At 38.1% G+C, this 24,764-nt stretch overlaps 1 pseudogene; it reads left to right on the top strand.

Moving 5' to 3' along the window:
- The first annotated feature begins 23,394 nt into the window (after positions 1-23,394).
- LOC144337407 (endogenous retrovirus group K member 7 Env polyprotein-like) lies at positions 23,395-24,493 on the top strand (annotated as a pseudogene).
- Positions 24,494-24,764: the final 271 nt, after the last annotated feature.

The raw sequence follows: 24,764 nt of genomic DNA, 5'->3' as shown, positions 1-24,764 counted from the left end.
TCATCGTGACTGCGCACTCAGTTCCTGGCAGGAGGGAGCATGCGAGCAGGCAAGAGTGGCATCCGGCCGGCCACTCTGAGGGCCAACCCAGAAGCAGGCTCCATGCGGTGCCTGTGGCCAGACTAGGAGCTTTGCCCCGAGGGGAATGTGGCTGCACCCAGAGGGGTGCTCATGACCTCGAAGCCCCAGAAGGTGTGTTACAGAGTGTTAATTAGCTCTTTCAGTACCACAGTCCACAGCCTGAGAGATGGCAGTGGATTAGCAGCTCAGTCAGTCCCTGCCCTATTCTGGTCCACAGCTCTGGGACCAGCTCAGCCCCACCACTGCTTCCATCACATGGGGCATCTGCTGTCTACCAATGAGGGTTGAGTGCAAAGGGCCAATGTGACAGCCTTTCTGGGTACCTGTGTTCAGTGGGTCCCTAGTTCTTGTCCTGCCTCCAAGAAGAAAGAGGTCATGTTGATAATTGAAGAGTGATGAGGGCAGAGAATTTTATTGAGTAACAAAACAGCTCTCAGTGGAGAGGGATTGGGAAGGTTGGATCGTCTCTCCTGAAGTCAGGTCATCATCCCAGTGTGGCTGAGTCTGGGGCTTTTATAGGCACAGGATGAGGGAGTGTGTGCTGTTTCTTTCGTGAGTATGCAACAAAGGTTAAAACAAAGCCACCAGTCAAAGGTAGGCAGTGTAAAAATAATTAGTGAATGGTAGGTATATGTAAAATAGGTGAAGGGTCCCCATGATCAGTCAAAGGAAAGTGCACCTAACAGAAAGACAGTTTCTTAATCTGTTCCATGGATTTGACTTATAGCTTGGCCTTCAGGCTTCAAACTGTGGCTTGAAGGTGGGGCTTCACTGGGTACCTGCCCCTATTTGCCCAGGCATTTTTCTGCTCTTGCTGCCATCAAAAACATTCTTTTTTGATACCTAAACCTACAGTCTGTGGTGAAATGAATTTTAGTTAAATAAATGAAAATAAATGAAAATTATTTAAATAAATGAAAATTATTTAAAAGAGCCAGTATAATCATTGAACTTATGACGTGTGTGTGTGTGTGTGTGGTTCATATGTAATGTGTGTGTGTGTAAAAGAGTGAGAAAGGGAGATAGAGTCTCCTTGTGTTGCTCAGGCTGGAGTGCAGTGGCATAAACATGGTTCCCTGCAGCCTCAACCTCCTGTGCTCAATAAATCTTCCAGCCTCAGCTTCCTGAGTAGGTGAGACTACAGGTGCGCTCCACCAAACGCAGCTGATTTTTGTATTTTATGCATAGATGGGGTTTTGCCATGTTGCCCAGGCTGGTCTTGAACACTTCGGCTCAAGTGATCCTCTCACCTTGGCCTCTTGAAGTCTTGGGATTGCAGGAGTGAGCTACCATACCCAGTCTAAGCTACATTTGTAATAAAAAAGCACAGTTTTATAAATTGGAACTCTAAATGTCAGGTACATAGTTATCATAAATGTTTATTGAAATACATGGTATTTTCTTATTGTGTAAAATTTTAAATAACAATGAACTTTAGTTGAAAAGTTTATCCTCATGTAGTGATATGGTACATAGTTGTCTTAAAGACAGTTTAGAGTCCACTGGATTATTCAACAACTAGAGTGTAAGTATTCTGGTTGTGGTCAACAGAATCAGTATACCATATTTTACTTTTCTTCCCATGGCATTTCTTAAAGGGACCATTGTTCTTTTAACTTAATGGTATTTATCTATAAACTTAATGTTCAGGTGTTTAGGACTTTTATTTTTTTCTCTAATATTCAAATTTGATTGTTCTGCTTTAGAGGTATTATGTGGAGGTTTTAGGTTTAATGGAAATAATGACAGCTATTTTGGTGGAGGAAGTTTATTCAAATTTTCATGTAACTAGTCACTAAAAACAAGATTTTTTGGTGATCCTTAGTGTCTAAAATCAATTTATTATCATTTGTTTTATAAGAGATATAAACATCCATTTTTCAACACTATAAATTGACTGTTAATTAGCACTCAACTTCTAGCATTTTTTTCTTATTCAAAAAGAAGCACCTGTATTGGACAAATTCTAGTGCTACTGACCAAGGAGACAATTAACCTTCCTTAATATCAGCATACTAAACATAGCTATCATTGGGTGAAGTATCATAACTGTGATGAGATTAGCATCATAAAAGAAATAGGAACTTTACACAAAGAAAACTAACTCTGATTCCTTCTCAATGCACACCCATCTGTTTTTTATAACCATTATTCTACCAAAACACTATTTCTATGGCCTCGATGAACATGTTGCTAAACCCTGCAGACATTTTTTCTGTTCTTTTTAAATATGACTTGTAGTAGCATCTCTTCAGGCTTTTCTTGCTGAAATACTCCTTTCCCTTGTCTACAAAAATGACGTATTTCTAGTTTCTCTCATATATCTCTGGCTGGCTGCTTGGTTTCAGTATCTTTGTAGAATTTTTTTTCCCCCCAAATGCCTCCATTATCACTAGTCTTTTTAACTCATTCCTGTCATGGTCTATCCTGCTCTGTAGGCTGGCAATCTCACCCATCCATCAAATTCTATTTTCAGTCCACCTGCAATCTCTACATTTTAAAATACAATAGTCATTACTCATGCTTCTTTGTTAGCAGCACTGGGCACAAATGATGATTCTTTCTTTCTTAAAACAGTTTCCTTACTTACCTGCAAGGGCAACACATGCTCTTGTTGGTTTCTCCTTCTTAGTTAGTTGTTCCATCTCTGCCACTTCCTGTTTCAATGCTATTCTCCAAAGAATTTACCCTTCATTCTTTTGGTGATTTCATCCAGTCTCACTTTATTTCATCATATACCATCAAACTCTAGTTGAATAACAGATTTCTATGTATCTCTATCTCATTTATTTTAAAGATGGATCAATAGAGTTCTATGCTTATCTCCAGTAATGGTGGAAAGTCTAGTACTGACTCCTTGCCCAAATAGGGTGAGAGGGCTGACTAATAACTGAAAATATGTTGTTTAACATCTGAAATTCCCCTAGAAGCATGCAGATCTTGCTTGCTTATTCATAAATTTTATCTGATGTCACTCACTGGTAAAAATGTGTCATTTGGCTATATGACCAATAAGACATAAAAAGCCCCATTGGAATCTGCTTGAGCTACCTGAAACTGAAATTTCTTGCACACATCTAGGTGGTTTATAAACTAAAGATAAAACGTGTCCTGTGTGATTATGACCCTAGAAAGAAGTACCTCAAAGTCAATAGGGCTCCAATTGTTCCATGTTCTTTATTTTTCCAATTATACCATAATGTTGCTTATGTAAAACACCTTCAAGGAATATGCTCTTTGGAATCTTGTAAGTTCTTCCAATCTTCTGATTCCATGATTTTATTGCACACCCTATCCAAAATTACCTTGTTGCCTATTCTCCACAATTTCTTTTTTTTTTTCCATAAAATCTCCTATTTAAATTAATAAAGTCAACATTCTTTGATTTCCTCCAGGGCTTGCTATCTGTCACATGATGCTATATCAGAGTCAGGTTAGTGTTGGTACCTTATTGCTACCAAAAGCCTATTTAGCCAGTCTTATGATCTCTATTTCAGTGTTAATGCTAGCCAGTTGTGTCTAAACTCCAAAGGGTAGAGAGTATAAGGAGGCATATCCAACACCTCCCTTTCTGTCATGACCTGAACTAGTTTTTCAGGTTTCTTTGAAATCTTCGCGACTAAGAGGGGTTCTGTTCAGTAATTGGGGGGCTTAGAATTTTAGTTGTGGTTCACCCCTAGATCTCTGCTTTATCTTTTTCTATGTGTATATGTACATTTTAAGTTTCATGTTATTTGAAGTTTACTTACATTAATGCGTCTTTGTAAGTGTTTTCCCCTTGGCCTGGAATGTGCTCATTATTCACCCCCCCCGCCCCAACCTTTTTTTTTTTTAAGATGGAGTTTCACTCTTGATGCCCAGTCTGGAGTGCAGTGGTGCAATCTAGCCTCACTGCAACCTCTGCCTCCCAGGTTCAAGTGATTCTCCTGTGTCAGCCTCCCGAGTAGCTGGGATTACAGGCGTGTGCCACCACAACTGGTTAATTTTGTATTTTTAGTAGAGATGGGATTTAACCATTTTGGTCAGGCTTGTCTTGAACTCCTGATCTCAAGTGATCCACCTGCCTTGGCCTCCCAAAGTGCCGGGATTACAGGCGTGAGCCACGGTGCCCGGCCTCTCACTATCCCTCTTGCTATTCACTTTTTATTCTGTGAAGGATAGTAGCAAATAATACTTAGCATTGAATGAACTTGGCCAAGGGGTGTAACTGCACAGAAATTGTTTTCTTTCTATTAAGAGTTAATATTTTAAGACTCAGCATCAATTCTTTGGACAACCATCTCTAATCCATCCAAGTTGGTTGTACCTCCCCTTAATGTGACTCCATAACACTTTGAATGCACCTATAAGACTATAGAGAAAATATTTCAATATTTCTGCACCATTAAAATTTTGTGAGCAAATTTTAGTGGAATTTGGGGCTTGGGTTTAAAAGACAAGACTTAGGAAATTAATTTGTAACTGGAGAAAGAGTGAGAAATACAGAGAGATTTGCCTGTCCTGAGCTATGTGTTTACATATCAAAGATACACAAGATCCTGGGGCCATGGAGGCCTCCCTAGGTTGTTTTAGCTGGAAACAGTGATCTTATCTTTCCCCTAGCAGGATTTATTTTCATTCCTAACAGTTAGAGGAGGTAACTAGAATTATTTCCAATACTTTCCAAGAAGATGCTCTAAGAAGTAGAAGGGAGACAGTTGCCTCTTTTTCTTAAATCAATAAAGAAATAAGTATTTTTGAAATTTCTTACCTCCCATAGGCCTCCTTAAGCATAGAATGATATCTAGTTTTCATTGTCTTGTCCGGGAGTAGAAATTGGAACGATTTACTGTTGAGGAAAGAGAGAGACCGTCTCATATTGTTTTTATATTGTTTTATACTCAGTACCTATTTTAAGAAAAAAACAGTGAAGTACAACTGAAGACAGGCAGCCCGGCGCCAGTCCCGGAACCAGGCCCGGGTCTGCCTGGCCTAAACCCAGTAGTTAAAAATCAACTCATGACTTAGAAACCAATGTTCCTGACATTGTATAGAAGAACACTGTGAAACTCCCGGCCCTGTCCCGTTTCTCTCTGACCACTGGTGCATGCAGCCTCTGTCACGTATCCCCTGCATGCTCAAATCAATCACAACCCTTTCATGTGAAATCGTTAGTGATGTGAGCCCTTAAAAGGGACAGAAATTGTGCACTCGGGGAGCTCGGATTTTAAGGCAGTAGCTTGTCGATGCTCCCAGCTGATTAAAGCCATTCCCTCTACAACTTGGTGTCTTAGAGGTTTTGTCTGCAGCTCCCCCTGCTGCATTTCTTGGTTCCCTGACCGGGAAGCAAAGTAACTGACAGAGGGCGAGGGCGGAGGCAGCCCCTTAAGCAGCTTAGGCCTGCCCGGTGGAGCATCCCTGCTGGGGACTCAGGCCAGCCTGAGTGACGCAATCCAAAGAGCGCTCCCGGGTAGGCAATTGTCCTCGTGGAATGCCTCACCAGAGCAGCGTGTAGCAGGCAGGCCCCCAACAGATGGCACTTGGCGTCGGGGCATCTGAAACTTGGTAAGACTAGTCTTTGGAACTTGCCCAATCCATTTGAGTGGAAGCATGGCCTGATCACCCACAGTGTGCCTGTATCGGCACTTTTGTTCCGGTTTTGTCTTGACTTAAATTGCAAGATACTTTGGTTTTGGTTTTGACTTGGCTTAAATTTCTTGGTACTTGGATTTTGAATTTCGTGGTATTCTGATTTTGGTTTGGTATAAACGATAAAAGTGTGTGTGTACCCTCTTTACCCATTCTTTGTTTTGTGGTGAGTGTGTGTGGTGTGAGCGTAGTATTTTGTCTCGGGAAAACATGGGCCAGGCGCAAAGTAAGCCCACTCCATTGGGAACTATGTTAAAAAATTTCAAGAAAGGAAAAAAGAGGGGAGGCAGATTTTATATAAAAGGAATGTTATATGGTAAATTATTGTCCTGAAATAAATTAACTGGTTGTTGTTTTTTTTTTAAAGTTTGTAATAAGTCAAAAAGTTGCGATATGTTAAAAAAAATTTGTGAAAGTTGTAAAAGAAAAAAGTTATAAAAAGATTTTATGCAAAAAATGTTGTATAATTTAAAAATAATAAGGCCTCCTGAGTACTATTGAAGAAACAGTTTATGTGCAAGGTATATAAGAAAAGTAAAATATACCTTTGGTAAAAATATTATAAGGAGGCATAAGAACGTGGATTTTTACTTACATTAAAAGGTTAAAAAATTATTGTTTTGAAAGTTTTGAAACATTAATTGTAAAAAAAATTCTGTGTGTAAACATATTAGCTAAAGTTAAAAAGGTATCATCCAGTTTTTCTGTGAACTGGACATTAAAGTTAAAATGAAACAGGTTTTTCTTAAAGCATCAATCTACTCTTTAACAAAAATTATAAAAGATTAAAAAGAGTCTATACAATCTTACCTCATGGTCAAACATAAAAAATTAAGTAAATATGTCTACAAGGTTTTATTAAAATTAAGATTAACATCAATAACACACTAATATAAAGGTAAAATTTAACTTATCTGGTATAAAAATCGTACAAAAAGCATTATTAAATATAAAATGGTGTTTAGCCTTTTTTTGGTCTAAAAACTAATAAAAATAGGTGCTAAACGAAACATTCATTTTATTAGAAGATCATAGAAGTTAAAGACTTAAAACAAACTTTGGTAATTAAGACAGCATATCAAGATGCAAATGCCTGGTTGAAATCTATCAAATATTCCATCTGCAAGTTAAACAAAAATAATTGTTATGCTTGTGCACATGGCAGGCCAGAGGCCCTGATTGTCCGCCTTCCACTAAAGTGGTCCTTCAGTCGACCAGGTGTGGGTTGCATGGTAGCTCTTTTCCAGGATTCTACAGCCTGGAGTAATAAGTCATGCCAAGCTCTCTCTGCTATATCCCAAAGTCCCTGTGGGTCAGCCCCAGAGGGCCATCCAGCTTCTGTCTCCCAACACTAACTTCACTTTGTCTCTCTCACGGCAGGGAGGAAACTTAGCATTCCTTGGAGACCTGAAGAAGGGAGCAGTGAGCTTAAGAATTTTCAAGAGCTTATCAATCAGTCAGCCCTTGTTCATCCCCGAGCGATGTGTGGTGGTATTGTGGTGCACCTTTACTGGGCAGTCTGCCAAATAACTAGAGTGGCACTTGTGCTTTAGTCCATTTGGCTATCCCTTTCACCCTGGCATTTCATCAATCAGAAAAAGTAAAAATAATAATAATAATAAGACACCGTAAAGCAAGAGAAGCCCCTTATAGGTCTTTCAACTCTCACATCTATTTAGATGCAATTGGAGCCCCACAAGGAATACCAGATCAATTTAAAGCTTGAAATCAAATAGTTATAGGATTTAAGTTAATATTTTGGTAGATGACAGTCAATAAAAATGCAGATTAAGTAAACTACATCTATTACAACCAACAGCAATGAACTTCTCATGAGTTAAAAAGAAAAACTCATGTCGGTGCCAGCCCTGAGGCTACCTGACCTGACAAAACTCTACACTCTGTGTGTCAAAAATAAATAAATACAAAATAAATAAATAAATAAATAAATAAATAAATAAATAAAATGGCAGTTTGAGTTTTAACCCAGATTGTAGGGCCCTGGCCAAGGCCAGTGGCTTATCTCTCAAAACAACTAGACAAGGTTTCCACAGGCTGGCCCCCATGTCCAAGGGCCCTGGCAGCAACGGCCCTGTTAGCACAAGAAGCAGATAAGCTAACTCTTAGGCAAAACCTAAACATAAAGTCCCCCCATGCTGTGTTGATTTTAATAAATACCAAAGGACACCATTAGCTAATAAATGCTAGACTAGCTAGATACCAAAGCTTGCTCTGTGAAAATCCCTGCATAGCCATTGAAGTTTGCAACACCCTAAAACCCGCCACCTTTCTCCTGGTATCAGAGAGCCCAGTTAAACATAACTCTGTAAAAGTACTGGACTCCGTTTATTCTAGTGGGCACAACCTCCAAGACCATCCTTAAATATCAGTAGACTGGGAGCTGTACATGGATGGGAGCAGCTTCGCCAACCCCTGCAAAGTGACTCTGAAAAAGATGACAAGCCCTGCTCCAGTCACACCTGGAAGCTGACTGGTCCACGCACGGCCGAAGCATGAGAAAACTCATCGCGGGACTCATTTTCCTTAAAATTTGGCCTTGTACAGTAAGGACTTCAACTGACCTTCCTCAGACTGAGGGTTGTTCGCAGTATATACATCAAGTCACTGAGGAAAGACAAAAGATTGCTACAGTTCTATTATTTTATGGTTATTATAAGTGTACCAGGACTCTAAAAGAAACTTGTTTGTATAATGACACCCAGTACAAAGTATGTAATCCAGGAAGTGACCAAACTAATGTGTGCTATGATGCCTCTGAACCTCCCATGATCACAGTTTTGAGAATAAAAAAGTGTCCTTTTCTATGTGACACAAGTAAAGTAATAACCAGAAAAGAAAAAAAAGAGAGGTCCCCAAAAATGTCCTTAAAATTTGACATCTGTGCTGCTATGAATAATAAGCAGCATGGGATGGGATGCAGTTCTCTAGATTAGGGAAAAAGGTTACACAGCAAAATAAGTATATCTGCCATAAATTAAGCTAATGTGCAAATGTGTGTAATTACTGGTCTTGTGTCATCTAGACTACTTTAAAAAAGGGTGAAAAAGATCCTGTTTAGCTCCACAAAAGAAAAAGTCAGCCCCTCCTGCATGAGTGGGAGCTACAACCCTTTAGAATTGGTAATTACAAATCCCTTAAATCCAAGGTTTAAAAAAAAAAAGAAAGAAAGAAAACACATATCTCTGGGCATCAATAGAAAAAAGAACAGATCTTAGTGTAAGCATCCTAATAAAAGGTGAGGTTCAAAGACACTCTCCAAACCAGTATTTCAGACTTTCTATGATGAACTAAATGTGGGAGTACCTGAGATTCCAGGGAAAAACTAAAAATTTGTTTTTGCAATTAGCTGAGCATGTAGCTCAGTCTCTAAATGTCACGTCATGTTATGTTTGTAAAAAAAACTGTAATAAGAGATCAATGGCCATAAGAATCCCAAGAATTAGTGCCTGCAGACCCAGTTCCTGATGAATTCCCGGCCCAAAAGAATCATCCTGATCATCTCTAGGTTCTAAAAGTCTCAATTATTGGACAATATTGCATAGCTAATAAAAAAAAAATCACTCATTCTGTAAGATGACTTAGTTGTCTGGGGCAAAAACTGTATAATGGTACTGAAAAAACAAACAAACAAAAAAAACAAAAAAAAAGTTACATGGTGGAGTTCCGATTACACAGAAAGAGATCCATTTAGTAAATTTCCAAGGTTGCAGACTGTCTGGTCCCACCCAGAATTCCACCAGGACTAAACTGCCCACACCGGGTTAAACTGGATCTGTAGACATACAGCCTATGCTAAGCTGCTTGACCAGTAGACAGGTGGTTGTATTATTGGCACTATTAAACCATCTTTCTTCTTATTGCCCATAAAAACAGGTAAACTTCTGGGCTTCCCTGTCTATGCTTCCCACAGAAAACGAAGCATAGCCATAGGTAATTTAAAAAATGATAAATGACCTCGTAAAAAATTATACAATACTATAGGCCTGCCACTTAGACACAAGATGGCTCATGGGAATACTGGACCCCCATTTACATGCTCAACTGAATCATACGGTTGCAAACTGTTTTAAAAAATTATCACTAATAAAACTGGTCAAACCCTGACTATTCTGTCCCAGCAAGAAACTCAGATAAGAAATGCTATCTATCAAAATAGATTCGCTCTCAACTACTTACTAGCAGCTGAAAAAGAGGTCTATAAAAATTTAACCTTACTAATTACTGTCTACACATAGATAATCAAAGGCAAGTAGTTAAAGACTTAGTCACATATGCCCATACAAGTGTAGCACAAATTCGACCCTGAAACCATGTTTAACAATTAGTTCCAAGCACTAGGAGGTTTTAAAACTCTTATAATAAAATTTATAATTGTAACAATAACTTGCTTACTGCTCCCTTGTTTGCTACCTGTACTTCTTCAAATGATAAAAAAGCTTCATCGCTACTTTAGTTCACCAAAATGCTTCAGCACAAGTGTACTATATGAATCACTATCAATCTATTGCACAAAAAGACATAAGTTGCAAAAATAAGAATGAGAACTCCCACTAATAAAAAGTGAGAGTCTCAAAAGGGGGGAATGAGGAAAGAAAGAGACCCTCTCATATTGTTTTATACTCAGTACCTGTTTTAAGAAAAAAACAATGAAGTAAAACCAAAGACAGGCAACCCGGGTCTCCCTGGCCTAAACCCAGTAGTTAAAAATCAACTCATGACTTAGAAACCAATGTTCCTGATACTGTATAGAAGAACATTGTGAAACTCCCGGGCCTGTTCTGTTTCTCTCTGACCACTGGTGCATGCAGCCCCTGTCACGTACCCCTGGCTTGCTCAAATCAATCACGACCCTTTCATGTGAAATCTTTAGTATTGTGAGTCCTTAAAAGGGACAGAAATTGTGCACTTGGGGAGCTCAGATTTTAAGGCAGTAGCTTGTCGATGCTCCCAGCTGAATAAAGCCCTTCTTTCTACAACTTGGTGTCTGAGAGATTTTGTCTGCGGCTCGTCCTGCTACACTATAAATGTTAGTAGTGGAATTTATCTGAGTCACACAGCACCAAAGTATATTGCTGGCGGCAAATTTGTAGGCGTCAGCAGCAACCTCAATTCTTGCCTCCTTAGAAAAAAGGACTCTTTAGAACAAAGAACTAAGGGGCATAAGACAGAAGCAGAGATCAAGGTATGTTTTAGAGCATGAGAGAAATTTATTAAAGAGTTTTAGGACAGGATTGAAAGGAAGTAAAGTACATTCAAGCAGGTGACTTGAAAGATCAAGTGTGTCATGCGCCTCTGTGTGAAGAGACCACCAAACAGGTTTTGTGTAAGCAATAAAGCTTTTTAATCACCTGGGTGCAGGTGGGCTGAGTCCAAAAAGAGAGTCAGCAAAGGGAGATAAGGGTGGGGCCATTTTATAGAATGTGGTTAGCTAAAGGAAAATTACAGTCAAATGGGGGTTGTTCTCTGGCAGGCAGGAGTGGGAGTCACAAGGTGCTCAATGCGGGAGCTTAATCTCTTCTGCTCCAGAAACATAGAGTCTACATTTGGAATAATATTGATAGATCAATAGATAGATATTAAAAACTTAACTATACTTTACATAATTATTATTGTTATTATTATTTGAGACAAGGTCTCACTCTGCTGCCCAGGCTGGAGTGCAGTGGTGTGATCTTAACCCACTGCAACCTCCAGCTCCTTGGCTCACACCTTCTTCCCACCTCAACCTTCTGAGTAGCTAGGTATACAGGCACACACCACCATACCCAGCTAATTTTGTATGTATTTGTAGAGACAGGGTTCCACCATGTTTCCCAGGCTGGTCTCCACCTCCTGAGCTGAAGCAATTCAGCCACCTCAGCCTCCCAAAATGCTGAGATTATAGGTGTGTAATGCCCAGCTGCTTCACACAATTATATCACACAGAATATATGAAACATTCTTCATATATGCCTTTCTTCTAATCTTGATTACGAGTTTCTAAAAGGAATGTACTCTGTAACATTCACCTTTTTCTTGCTTAATGTCTAGCGTTTGGTAAAACTAAACAGAATAAATACTGAAAGACTGGTATTTAAACAAAAATAAGATAATATGGCAAAATTTACAACATAAATGAAATCTAGGCAAGAATTTAAGACAAATGAAGAATAAAAGAAAACATAAAATGTAGTCTAACATCTTTGTTGTATCAGAAGAGCTTTGAATTTTCAAAACAGTACTTTTGACAGTAAAATAGTAATTGTTCTTGTGTGTCTATACATATGTAACATATGTTATTAAGAGTTTGGAAAAAGTATGTGAAGCATGTTAAAACATGTTTTTTAAATAAAGTTAGTTCCTACTCCTATAATAGTTAACTATCAAAAGCTCTACAACAGGTTTCAAAGTTGAAAGAGAGGAGACAACCTATGGAACAAAATCTGTGCTTTGTAGTTATAAAAATGCTAGAGGAAAAAAATCTGTCTTTTATCATTCATAGTCAGGGAACAGAGGTTGTAAACTATGTCTAGGCAGGGACCAAGTCTGTTGTTTTCATTGTTGTGTCCTAGGCACCAAGTATAATGTCTCAGTAATTATTTTTAGATTAATAATAAAAAATTCTACTTTTTATGTCTAGAAAATATTTCTTTTTATATAATGTCCTTTCATATAATGGCAAGTGTGATATAAAATAAAAATCACAGAAGAAATAACAACCTGTCATTTAATGTGCCACTTTGGTTCTAATATACATATATTACATGTATTATAGTAATACCAAGACAATAATAATCAAAGACAGTATTTTATTTAAATTAGATATTTTAGAACTAGAAATACAATTCACTACTATTATAGGTGTATATAAGGCAGCATCAGCTATGTTTAAGCAATATTCTAAATTGTAAAATGTCACATGAACTTGAATTTGTAAAGTAATTTTTGCTCCTGCAGAAACTGATGAAACATATTTTGAGACCTAGTATGAGAAACGAATGCCTTCTGTTTCCAATTAATTGATTCTATTATAAAATATTCCCCACTTCTAGAACTTTCAAAAGCAGCAAGTTCAAAGAACTTAGAATATGCATTTTATAATAAAATATATAAGTATCTTTATAGTCTTAAACAGACATCTTTTATAGATCTTAACCAAACTTCGATGAAATTCCTCAAATACCATTGTACTTAAGTAATTGGTTAGAATAGTATAGAAAGTAGTATTAGTAAAGCTAACACAAAGGAAATATAAGAACATACTCAGCATCAGGACAGAAACCATAGTATACAAATACCAACACCTTTTATTTAATTAGAAAATTTTTTGAGACAGGATACTTGGTCTGTCACCCAGGCTGGAGTACAATAGTGCGATCTTGGCTGTCTGTTACCTCCATCTCCTAGGCCCAAATGATCCTCCTGTCTCAGCCTCCCAAGTAACTGGGACTACAGGCATGTGCCACCACACCTGGCTAATTTTTGTATTTGTTGCAGAGACAGGATTTTGTCATGCAGTCTAGGCTGGGTCTTGAACTCCTGGACTCAAGCGGTCTACCTGCCTCTGCCTCCCAAAATACTGGGATTACAGGTGTTAGCCTCCAGGCCCAGTCCATATTTCTTTTAAAAAGATTCCACATTTCAACTATCTCTCTTTAAAAGCTGTAAATGGTCTTGAAGAGTTTTTGTAGACATTTCTGAGTTTTTTTTTCTCTCATCTTTAGGTGCATAAAATAGCTTCTAAAACTTCCGAAAATGACTTCAAAAAACTTCCAAAAATGACTTCCAAAAACTTCCATCATATTTTATGGCTCATTTTACTTTTGTTTGTAAACTACCCTCATTCATCAATTTCCAATGGAAGGTAGCAGCACATATACATCATAAACACAACAAAATTATTTTACACTCAGGTACTTTTTTCATGCAAATTGTAAGAGAAGGTAATTAAACATTAGATAAATTTTGTTGTTTTGGATTTACCAATGGTTTGAGCAAATTAAGTAAAGTAATTGAAGACAGGTGAAATCCAGACTGATGAATGCAGGCATAAAACCATACAAAAATTCACTCTCCAGAATGCTTACGTGATATTCCCTGTGTCAAAATACTATTCTTCCCTATACATATACACAACTGTTATTTTTCAGTTAAAAATACATTTCTTAATGTTATAAAAATACTGTTTTACAGTTCTTTTTAGATATCCTGGTATCCTTTTAAGAGGGCAGTAGTGAGTAATATTAAAAAAAAAAAAACTCGACTTGCAGTTAGGATAATTATGTTGTATTGCTAACTAGATAGTAACATGCTGTGGGCAAAGGCAACTGTCTTAAATTCTTCACTCGTTCTTTAATAATCCACAATATTATGGTATTGAACTAAATGTTAGTAAGTGATTTTCAGACATGATTCTCTCTTCTTTCTCTTGTTTCCTTAATTAAACAATCTGACTGTGCTTTTTGAATTTTGGGCAACCAGTGTGTGATAAAATGACATTAATAGAAGAGGCTGTTATCAAATTTTAGTAATTTACCAGAATGGAAACAAACTGGGAGAAATTTGAGAGGAGATAATTATATGATGAAAACTTCAGATTCCACATTTAATAAAAATAAAAGAAAAAGAAAATGAATATATATAACTTTATAATAAAATTATGTTAAGTAATATAAAAATTCAAATTTCCTTTACTTACTTCTTTACTAATTTCAGCTTATTGGATTTGGGGGGTTTTATTTGAGATTCACATACGAATAACTTTTGTTGACATTTTGTTTCTTGGGCCTCTAAGTTATGGATACCTAATGAGCTATCCTAGTAGGTGTGTTTTCACCTGAACCCATACTTTTGTCCTAGTAGAATTTAGTGAGAAAAAACTACCTCTTGTGTAGCATATATGATTTCCAAAGTTATTATAAACTTATACTTAATCTTATTTTTGTAAGAACAGTTTTATGCAAATTGAGAAATAATTAGGAATGGTTATTGATCAGCTATCTTAAAATTAAAGATGTTATGGACATTAAGAAGTATAATTTAATCTGCATTTCTCAGATTAAGAATTTTTTAAAAATGAAATTGTGCCTTTTTATTCTTTCCACATAAGATAAGGATTTACTTCATTTTGGTTTTACACACAGACCAGTGCAAGCAAAAACAATATATTATTTCTATCAAATGATCCCCCCAAGTCTACCACAATGAGATTTCTAGGAAAGAGGCATAAGCATAGATAATTTTAGGAATAATAGCTATTTTGGTTGAGGAACAAGACAAGTAAAATCACTTTATGATTACATAATTTGAGCTCTATGCCCTACTTAGGAAAGGAGAGATTGGAGAAAAGAGGAATTAAAGAATTCAAAAAATAATATTGTATGAGTTGTCACTGGATAAAAAGGTAGAATTGGAGGTGGATTTGGTAATTGAGAGGAAGGTGAACCTTGGAGAAAGGTTTGAGGTTAAATAAGGGTTCATGTGAGAAGAAATTCTAGATGAAAAACATGCTGGATGGGATTAATGACAGATGAGACTTTACAGAAGAAAAGTTTAGGAAACTTGAAACAATAGCAACAGAAACTACTTGAAAAGAAATAAAGATTAAAAACAAAAAACAGCAACATCAAGATCTGTAGGCTACCCACCAACATCTTTTTATATAGTATCTGGAATTGCCAAATGAGAGAAAAGTGGAGAGAAAAATAATTTGGAGACATAATCTTCAAAGATTTTCCAAAATGATAACCATAAACCCAAACCTCAATGAACCCAAATAATAAGAAAAATGAAGTCAACTATAAAAGGCATATCATAAGCAAATTACATAAAACCCATAAAAGGGAAAAAATACTTAAAGAAATCAGAGAAAAATACAGCTATGGACAGAGGATCAAATATAAAGAAAATAGATCTCATGTCAAAACAGTATGAGCTATAGGACAGTAAAGCAATGTCTTCAAAGTACTGAAATGAAAATAACTGCCAAATGAGAATTATTTAACTAGTGAAAATATCTTCAAAATACAAAGACAAAATAAAACATTTAGAATACATAAAAAAGTATTGGAAAAAAATCATCAGAAAATTAAAGAACTGCTTCAGGTAGCAGTAAAATGAAACCATATAGTAACTTAGACCTTCACAGAAAAAGAGCAATAAAAATCATAAATATATGTGTAAATATAAATAATATTTTTGTTGTTATTTAAATTTGTGTTAAAGATTGTGACTGTTTAAGTAAAAATAATAACAATGTACTGTGAGGCTTATAACATGTCTAATATAAAAGTCAAACATATAAAAACAATATCATATAAGGCAGGAAAGGAGAAATGAAATTATATTGTTGCAAGGAATACATACTATATATGAAGTGGTATAGCACATTAACAAAGACTGTGATAATTGAATAAGTTAAAAATGTACACTACACACTATAACACAGCCACTAAAATAATAAAAGAAGGATTTACAGCTAATAAATCAAAAAACAGCATAAAGTAGGATCATGAAAACATTTAGTCCATAAGAAGGAAGAAAATTGGAGAAAGAAAAGCAAATGACAGATGGAACAACTACAAAACAATTAACAAGGTAATTGTCACATTAATGATTACATTAATTGTAAGTAGTCTAAACACCCCAATAAAAAGTCAGACTGTGGCAGGCATAGTGGCTCACGCCTGTAATCCCAGCACTGTAGGAAGCCAAGGCAGGAGGATCACCTGAGGTCAGGAGTTGGAGACCAGTCTGACCAACACGGTGAAACCCTGTCTCTACTAAAGATACAAAAGTTAGCTACTCATGAGGGTAGGCATCTGAAATTCCAGCTACTTCAGAGGCTGAGGCAGAAAAATCACTTGAACCCAGGAGGCGGAGGTTGCATTGAGCCAAGATTGCACCACTGTACCACGCCAGCCTGGATGACAGAGTAAGACTCTGTTTCAAGAAAAAAAGTCAGACTGTCAGACTGCATAAAAAACACGCCCTATTTGTGGGCTGCTTATGAGAAGCCTATTTAAAGATAAAGATAAAATAGGTTAAAAATAAAAAGACAGAAAAAGATATATCGGGCTAAATCTAAAGATCAGAGAATTCTGCCATTCGTGAAAGGCAAAAACGATAACATTTCTCCTGTCTTTCCAGAAAATTTGCTGAAAGCCACAGGCAAAAAATAAATAAATGAAAAATAACAAGTCACATGCTTGGTAAAGAATATGTCTATAAAATATGTTTAAAAATGTAATAGCTTACTAATAATGCAGACTAATTCATTGATCTATGTACAAATTTTTTCAGCTTAGGTAAAGGACTTTCCTTCTAGTCCTAGTGTAGTAATCATTTTTATCATGAATGAATGTTGAATTTTGATAAATGTATTTTCTCTAGCAAGAGAATTATATCATTTTTCTACCTTAATCTGTCAATACAGTGATTATACTAATTTTCAAGGGTTAAACCAGTCTTACGTATGCCAGATAAAACTTACTTGGTCATGATATGGTTTTATTTTAGTATATTGCTGGATTTCATTTGCTAATATTTTGTTGGAGATTTTCTTTATTTATATGTTTATTGGTAATAACAGCCTCGAGTTTTCTTATTTTTATCTTGCTTTTGTGTCAGAGTACTGCAGACTTCATAAAATGAATGAAAAGTTTTCCCTGGTCTTTTATTTTGTGAAAAATTTGCATACAATTGGTATTACTTCTTCCACACATGATAAGAAGAAATGTCTATTGAAGATACCTTGATTGCAAATTTTTGTAGTTGTTGGAATTTTTAAAATTATGAATTCAAGTTATTAACAGATATAGGATTACATAAACCTAATACAGTGTTATCATTTAAATGTTTGTAGCATGCGTTATGATATCCCTCTTTCACTTATTGGTAATTTGTGTTTTTCACCTTTGTTTTGCTCTAAGTGGCTTGATTTAGCAATTATAGTATATCGTTCTTTTCAACCAACCTCTATTGGTGTTATTGATTTCCATTATTTTTAAAAAAGTAACTATGTTCATTTCTACATGCACTTTTAATACTTCTTTATTTTTGTGTTAGGTTTAATTTTCTCCTGTTTCTTAATCTCTATCCTTTAAACGGAAGCTTTTTCATTGTTATGGAATATTTTTATTTAATAAATTTTTCTTTACTGGTCCGTTTGCATCACACAGCCTTTATATGTTGTCCTTTCATTTACAATTTGTTTAAAATATTTTCTAATATCCACTGTGTGTGTGTTTTTTTTTTTTTTTTGACTTGTAGGTTAATTAGAATGGTGACATTTCCTTTACAAGTATTTGAGTATTTTATAAATATCTTTCTGTTCTCTCATCTATTTACAGTTTAACTATGCTGTGACCAGAAAACATACGTTATATTATTTCTACTATTTCATTTTTCTTTCTTTTTCTTTTTTTTTTTTTTGAGACAGAGTCTTGCTCTGTTGGCCAGGCTGGAGTGTAGTAGTGCAATCTCGGCTCACTGCAACATCTGCCTTCTGGGTTCATGCCATTCTCTTGCCTCAGCCTCCCGAGTAGCTGGGATTACAGGCATGTGCCACCACGCTTGGCTATTTTTTGTATTTTTAGTAGAGACAGGGTTTCGCCACATTAGTCTGGCTGGTCTCGAACTCCTGACCTCAGGTGATCTGCCCTCCTCGGCCTCCCAAAGTGCTGGTATTAACAGGCGTGAGCAACCGCATCCAGCCAGCCACGGTGCGTGGCTTATATTATTTGAATTACTTAACCATGATCCAGGATTTGACTTACCTTAATTAATGTTCCATGCCCACTTGAAAATAGTACATATTCTTTCATTGTTGGGTATAGTGCTGCATAAATACAAATTATAGCAAATTGGTTGATAGTTTTGGTTGAATATTTTAAATCCCTGCTGATTTTATTGATTCTCCTGGTTACTAAGAAAGGAATGTTAAAGTCTACAACTATAATTTTCTAAGTTGCTACATTTAAAGTAGATGTCTTACAGACAATGCACAGTTGGTTGTGCTTTTCAACGTTTTAATGTCAATCTCTGTATTTAACTGTAATATTTAGATTATATATTCTTCTTGTAATTATCCATATACTTGGATTAATATATACCAACTTTTTAGTTCTATGAGCTTTTCTTCATTTTATTGGCTCAGTCTCATTCTTAGGCATACCTTTTGTCTAGAGTTGGTTTTCTCAGTGATCTTTGTCTTTCTGCCCAAGATAGACAATTCCCTAGAATCTATAATAAGCCTTGTGTCACAAGAATTTTCCAGCTCCTTTACAAGATCCTTTCTCAGTGGCCAAGGATCTTTGTCACTCTGGGTTTAAGAAGGTTTCTTGTGGTTACTATTCCCCTTGAAGTATATTCATTTTGCTGCTCTTTCTACTGTAACAAAGGCTTCCATTCCACAGAGGAATGGACGGAGTAGAGTTGTATGTTCCTATTCTGTAGCAGCAGCTACTTCCTTCCAAGGCCGCAACACTCCAGGAAGCTTCTTTGGTGTCCTTCCCTGCTCTCAATATCTCTCATGAACCCCTGTTGAGGCCAATGAAGAAGAAATTCTTAGTGAGGTCAAATTCCCCTCACAACTTTCAGGGTTTCTAATTTATCACTCTAGTAACTTGTCACTTGACCTTTAGAAAGTTCTTAAAAGTGTGGCTAAAATCACCAGACCTTCTTTCAAGTGGGACTTCTTTTCATCTTACAGTCTGCTCCAGGGAAGCTCTTGTTTGTCTCTCCTTTAAGTCTTTGTCTTTCCTTAGATTTCAAACTAATTGGTTGCCCTGTGACCTTAGGTCTCTAATAAGCTCAAGCTCAAGTAAATACATGATCTTTGTAGCGTAATAAGAAAGCCGTTAGACAAATTTGACAGTTTGCTGGAACCAAGAATGATTCATGAATTGAAAAGCATTCAGAGCCAGAGGAGTTTAGGAGAGCTCCACCCAGCAGCATGAGCAGCAAGCTGTTTTAGGCCAAGAAAAGAAACATGCGGGAAAGAGAGTTTCTGGGTTGCCAGATGAGTTGGTCTCCCCTGTGTGAGACACCCATGGGGAGCCATGGGCGGCCTCTGAGGAGAAAAGTCTCCTAATTGCCTTCATGTCTTTATGACCCCAGAGCAAAACTGCTCAGCGGCGTGCCACAGGTTGCTCAGGAGTGTTATACTCCCTTGAAGCAGTGGAGTATAATCAAACATGTTGGCTTTTCCTGAAACCCACTCCTCCCACCCATTTCAATCCCGATAAGTTAAAGATCTTAAGTAGTTTAAACACATGCCTTTGCTCGAGGAAATTCACAGAAACCGCCACTGCTATACATCTTCCTGAATGATTCACGAGTTCTCCTTCACTGATTAACCCTTTTCCTCATCCCTTCCTCCCCCTCCCATCTGCCCCAAGAATAAAGAGCTTGTAAACCAATAAATTAGGTGGAGGCCCAGAGCTCGGGGCCCTGAGCAAGCTTCCGACGCTCTGGTCCCCTGGACCCACCTTTTAAACTCTTACTCTGTCTCTTTCTAATTCCTTTGTCTCCGCTGGGCGCGGGGTACCTGCCGGGTGGTGTAGCGCTGGTTTCCCCAACATCTGGTGCCCAACGCGGGTCTCCCCTTAATCTGTACAAATAATCCAGTGAAGGAACACCAGAGCATGGAAAGTGGAGGACAACTGACAAAGGACGCGCCAGTACGTTTTCACTTCAAGCTCTACGGGTAAGTAGGGCGCTCAGGGTAACCTCGCGAAAATATGGGTCAGGCTGAGAGGAAGTTTGCTAATTACTTAAGACTGGTTCGGCAGTTATTGTGCCACGGAGGGGTAATTGTGAGTACCCCAAATCTCACATCTTTGTTCCATCTCCTAGAAAAGCATTCTCCTTGGTTCTCAGAATATGGAACCATGAATGTAAAAGATTGGGACAAGGTCGGATCAGACTTAAAAGGAGCACAACAAGACGGCCATGATATTCCCTTCTCTGCTTGGTCTGTGTGGTGGGCAATTAAAACAGCACTGGAGCCCTTCCACACTGAGGAGGAGAAGGAGGAGTTTCAGGATGACATAGAAAAGTTTAATAATCAGGAGTCTAATTATCAGCAAAGTGAACCATCACAATCTAGTTTTAAAAAGGGGGAGAAATGGGAATGCATATATGCTAACCTCCAAAAACTTATAAAAGAAACAGTGCCACCTACTGCGCCTTTAGGGGAAGGTCCGGAATGACCACCCCGCCTCAGCTTATGAATGTTTGGAACTGGAGCCTGAGAGGGGCTAGCTGTTCCCATTATTGCATGCCCCTCCATTAACTGTGGTGAAGGGAAGTTTCAGGCTTGCCCAACAGCCAGTTATGGTAAGGGAATGATCCAGGCTTCTCCGCCTGTTAATTATGGTAGAGGAATGCTGCCAGCCGACCCAAATACAAATTATGGCGCAAGGAGAATCCAGGCATCCATTCGCCAGACACCAGAAATGGGGGATTTGGATGCTTGGCAGTTTCCGGTAATTACTTCTCCAGCTGAGGAGCCCGGAGAACATGCTCAAGCACGCTGAGAGCTATTTCCTTTTAAAATATTAAAAGACTTAAAGCAAGCAACTGGACAATATGGGCCAAATTCTCTTTATGTTCATTCCTTGTTACAATCTGTGGCTTATAACCAGCGTTTAATACAGTCATTAGCCCTACCCACCCTGTCCCCCTCTGAATTTCTCCAATTTAAAACCTGGTAGATGGATGAAGCAACAAATCAGGCATGCAGAAATGCTCAAGCCCAACCTCCCATTAATATCACATCTGATCAATTGCTTGGAATTGGGCAGGCATGGGGTACTCTAAATCAACAGATGGTAATGGGTGATGAGGCTGTTGATCAGCTCAGAACTATATGCCTAAGAACCTGGGAAAAAATTCACGACCCTGGTACTACTTATCCTTCTTTTAACTCAGTTTGACAGGGTCCAAGGGAGACTTATCTAGATTTTATCGCCCGTTTGTAAGACGTGGCTCAAAAAGCTATTTCGGATTCTCATGCCAGAAAAGTGATGGTTCAGCTGCTTGCTTATGAAAATGCTAATACAGAATGTCAGGCAGCAATTAGTCCTATTAAGGGAAAGGCAGATCTAAATGAGGAAAAACTTCAAGTGAATACATTAAAGCCTGTGATGGCATTGGGGGACACTTATATAAGTTCAGCCTCCTTGCTCAGGCAATGGCTGAACTAAGGGTAACAGAAAACACAGGAGTGTTCCCTGGATCTTGCTATAATTGTGGACAAATAAGACATACAAAAAGAGAGTGTACAAACAGCCAAAAAAGGCAAAACGAAGGAGGAAAAAGCAGGGAAGCAGGTACCTGTCCCAGATGTAAAAAAGGAAAACACTGGGCTAATCAATGTCATTCAAAGTTTGGTAACAGTGGATAGCCCTTGTTGGGAATTGGACAGAAGGGCAGAGGGGCCAGTCTCAATTCAAAACGGGGCATTTTCATTTCAGGACGGGACGTCCCCAACTCCAAATGGAGTGTTCTTGACACAGTCTATCCCTGTACAAATGTACAGCAGCTAAAAGTGGGGCAGTAGATTTATTCTGAACCTAAGCCGTATCCCTCCTCCCTGGGGAGCCTCCTAGGAAGGTCCCAAAGGGGATTTTATGGTCAATTGCCAAATGGCACGGTGGGACTTATACTGGGAAGGTCCAGCTTAAACTTAAAGGGAATTCAACTACATACTGGAGTAGTGGACTCTGATTGCCAGAGAGAAATTCAAATTCTTATCTCCTCCACTGTTCTCTGGAGTGCTAATCCAGGTGACAGAATAGCTCAACTGTTGCTTTTGCCATATGTTAAGTTAGGAGAAAGCTCAGAAAAAAGAACAGGAGGATTTGGAAGCACAAATTCAGCAGACAAGGCTGCCTATTGGGTAAACCAAGTCTGACAATAGACCTATTTGTATGGTCACTATTCAAGGAAAACAATTTGAGGGTCTGTTCAACACAGGAGCAGATGCGTCGATCGTAGCTCTTTATCAATGGCCAAAAAACAGGCCCAAACAAAAGGCCCCAGTGGGTCTTGTTGGGGTTGAGGGTTTGCTTGTATCTCACCAGAAGAGAATCAACTTCCTGTCTGGGTGCCCACAAGACATCTTAAGCTGTGCCATGACCTAGAATCCAAGGAAGAGGGAAAGAACTTGGAACGTCCCTGCACCCCCAGTTCATCAGATTGCTCAAATGAACATCTCTGTTGAGCAGATGGAAACCAGTAAAACTTGCCAAGCAACTCCACTGACTTGGGGGCAGATGAAGAGACTAACTCACATTGCAGAAGAGAACCTGAGGTCTCAGAACAAGCCACTGACCACCAGTATGGTAGCTATGATGGCGGTAATATCCCTGGTGGTGAGTCTCCCTGTAGCAGAGGCAGATCAAAATTACACTTACTGTGCCTACATTCCATTCCCACCACTGATTAGGCCTGTTACCTGGTTAGACACCCCAGTGGAGGTTTATGTTAATGATAGTGTCTGGATGCCTGGACCAACAGATAACCGAGGTCCTACTCATCCAGAGGAGGAAGGAATGTTAATGAATGTTTCCAGAATATCCAGAATTGTGGAAATTAATGATGACTCAAACCCCAATTCACATTTGGAAAGGAGGATATAAAACAGAGACCCACAGTAAAAAACTTTGATTTGTTGTAGCCATGACCTCTAATTGGCCGGTCCCATTGCAGAGTTGTGTTAAACCTCCTTTTATGTTAGCAGTGGGAAAAACTAATATCCTATCTGACTCTCAAACCATATCATGCCTCAACTGTCATCTTTTTACCTGCATTAATTCTACCTTTAATACAGATAATAGCATTTTACTGGTTAAGGCCCAAGAAGGAGTTTGGATACCTGTTTCCTGCAATAGACCTTGGGACGCGTCTCCCTCCATACATATTATCACTGAAGTACTAAAAGGGAATACTTAATAGATCAAAAAGATTCATATTTACTTTAATAGCTGTGATCATGAGCCTTATAGTTGTCACATCTACTGCTGCTGCTGCTGGTGTTGCTTTGCACTTGTCTATTCAAACTGCGAGCTTTGTGGATAGTTGGCAGAAAAATTCTTCTAAGCTTTGGAATTCCCAAAGCCAAAGAGATCAAAAATTGGCAAATCAAATTAATGATCTCTATCAAACAGTAATTTGGATGGGAGATCGGATTATGAGCTTGGAGCGTAGAATTCAAATACAATGTGATTGGAATACTTCTGCTTTTTGTATTACTCCTAGCTCTTATAATGCCACTGAACACCAATGGGAGATGATTAGATGTCACCTACAAGGAAAAGAAGATAATTTAACACTAGATATTGCTAAACTGAAAAAACAACTTTTTGAGGTATCTCAGGCTCATCTCAGCCTGTTGCCTGGAGCTGATATTCTTACTGGAGTCGCTGATGGCCTTTCTAACATTAATTCTTGAAAGTGGATTAAAACCATAGGTGGATTAACCATTGCAAATTTTATTTTGGTTTACGTCTGTTTATGCTGTTTGTTTTTAGTCTAAAGATGCGGACGGTGCCTTGGGAGAGAAACCAGACACCATGAACAAACTGTGATAGCAATGGCGGTTATTAATAATAAAAAAATAGTAATAGAGACAAAAAAGGGGGACATGTGGGAAGGAGAGTTTCTGGGTTGCCAGATGAGTTGGTCTCCCCTGTGTGAGACATCCAAGGGGAGCCATGGGCGGCCTCTGAGTAGAAAAGTCTCCTTATTGCCCTCATGTCTTTATGCCCCCAGAACATAACTGCTCAGCAGCGAGCCACAGGTTGCTGGGGGAGATAACACTCCCTTGAAGCAGTGGAGTATAATCAAACATCTTGACTCCTCCTGAAACCCGCTTCCACCTTTTTCAGTCCCCATAAGTTAAAGATCTTAAGTAGTTTAGACACATACCTTTGCTCGAGGAAATTCACAGAAACCGCCACTGCTATACATCTTATTGAATGACTCACGAGCTCTCCTTCACTGATTAATCCTTTTCCTCATCCCTTCCTACCCCTCCCATCTGCCCTAAG

Source organism: Macaca mulatta, chromosome 1 (assembly GCF_049350105.2).
Source record: "Macaca mulatta isolate MMU2019108-1 chromosome 1, T2T-MMU8v2.0, whole genome shotgun sequence".
NCBI classification, from domain to species: domain Eukaryota; kingdom Metazoa; phylum Chordata; class Mammalia; order Primates; family Cercopithecidae; genus Macaca; species Macaca mulatta.
Note: the sequence above shows the minus strand (reverse complement) of the source record. Positions and strands in the feature narration are given on the sequence as shown.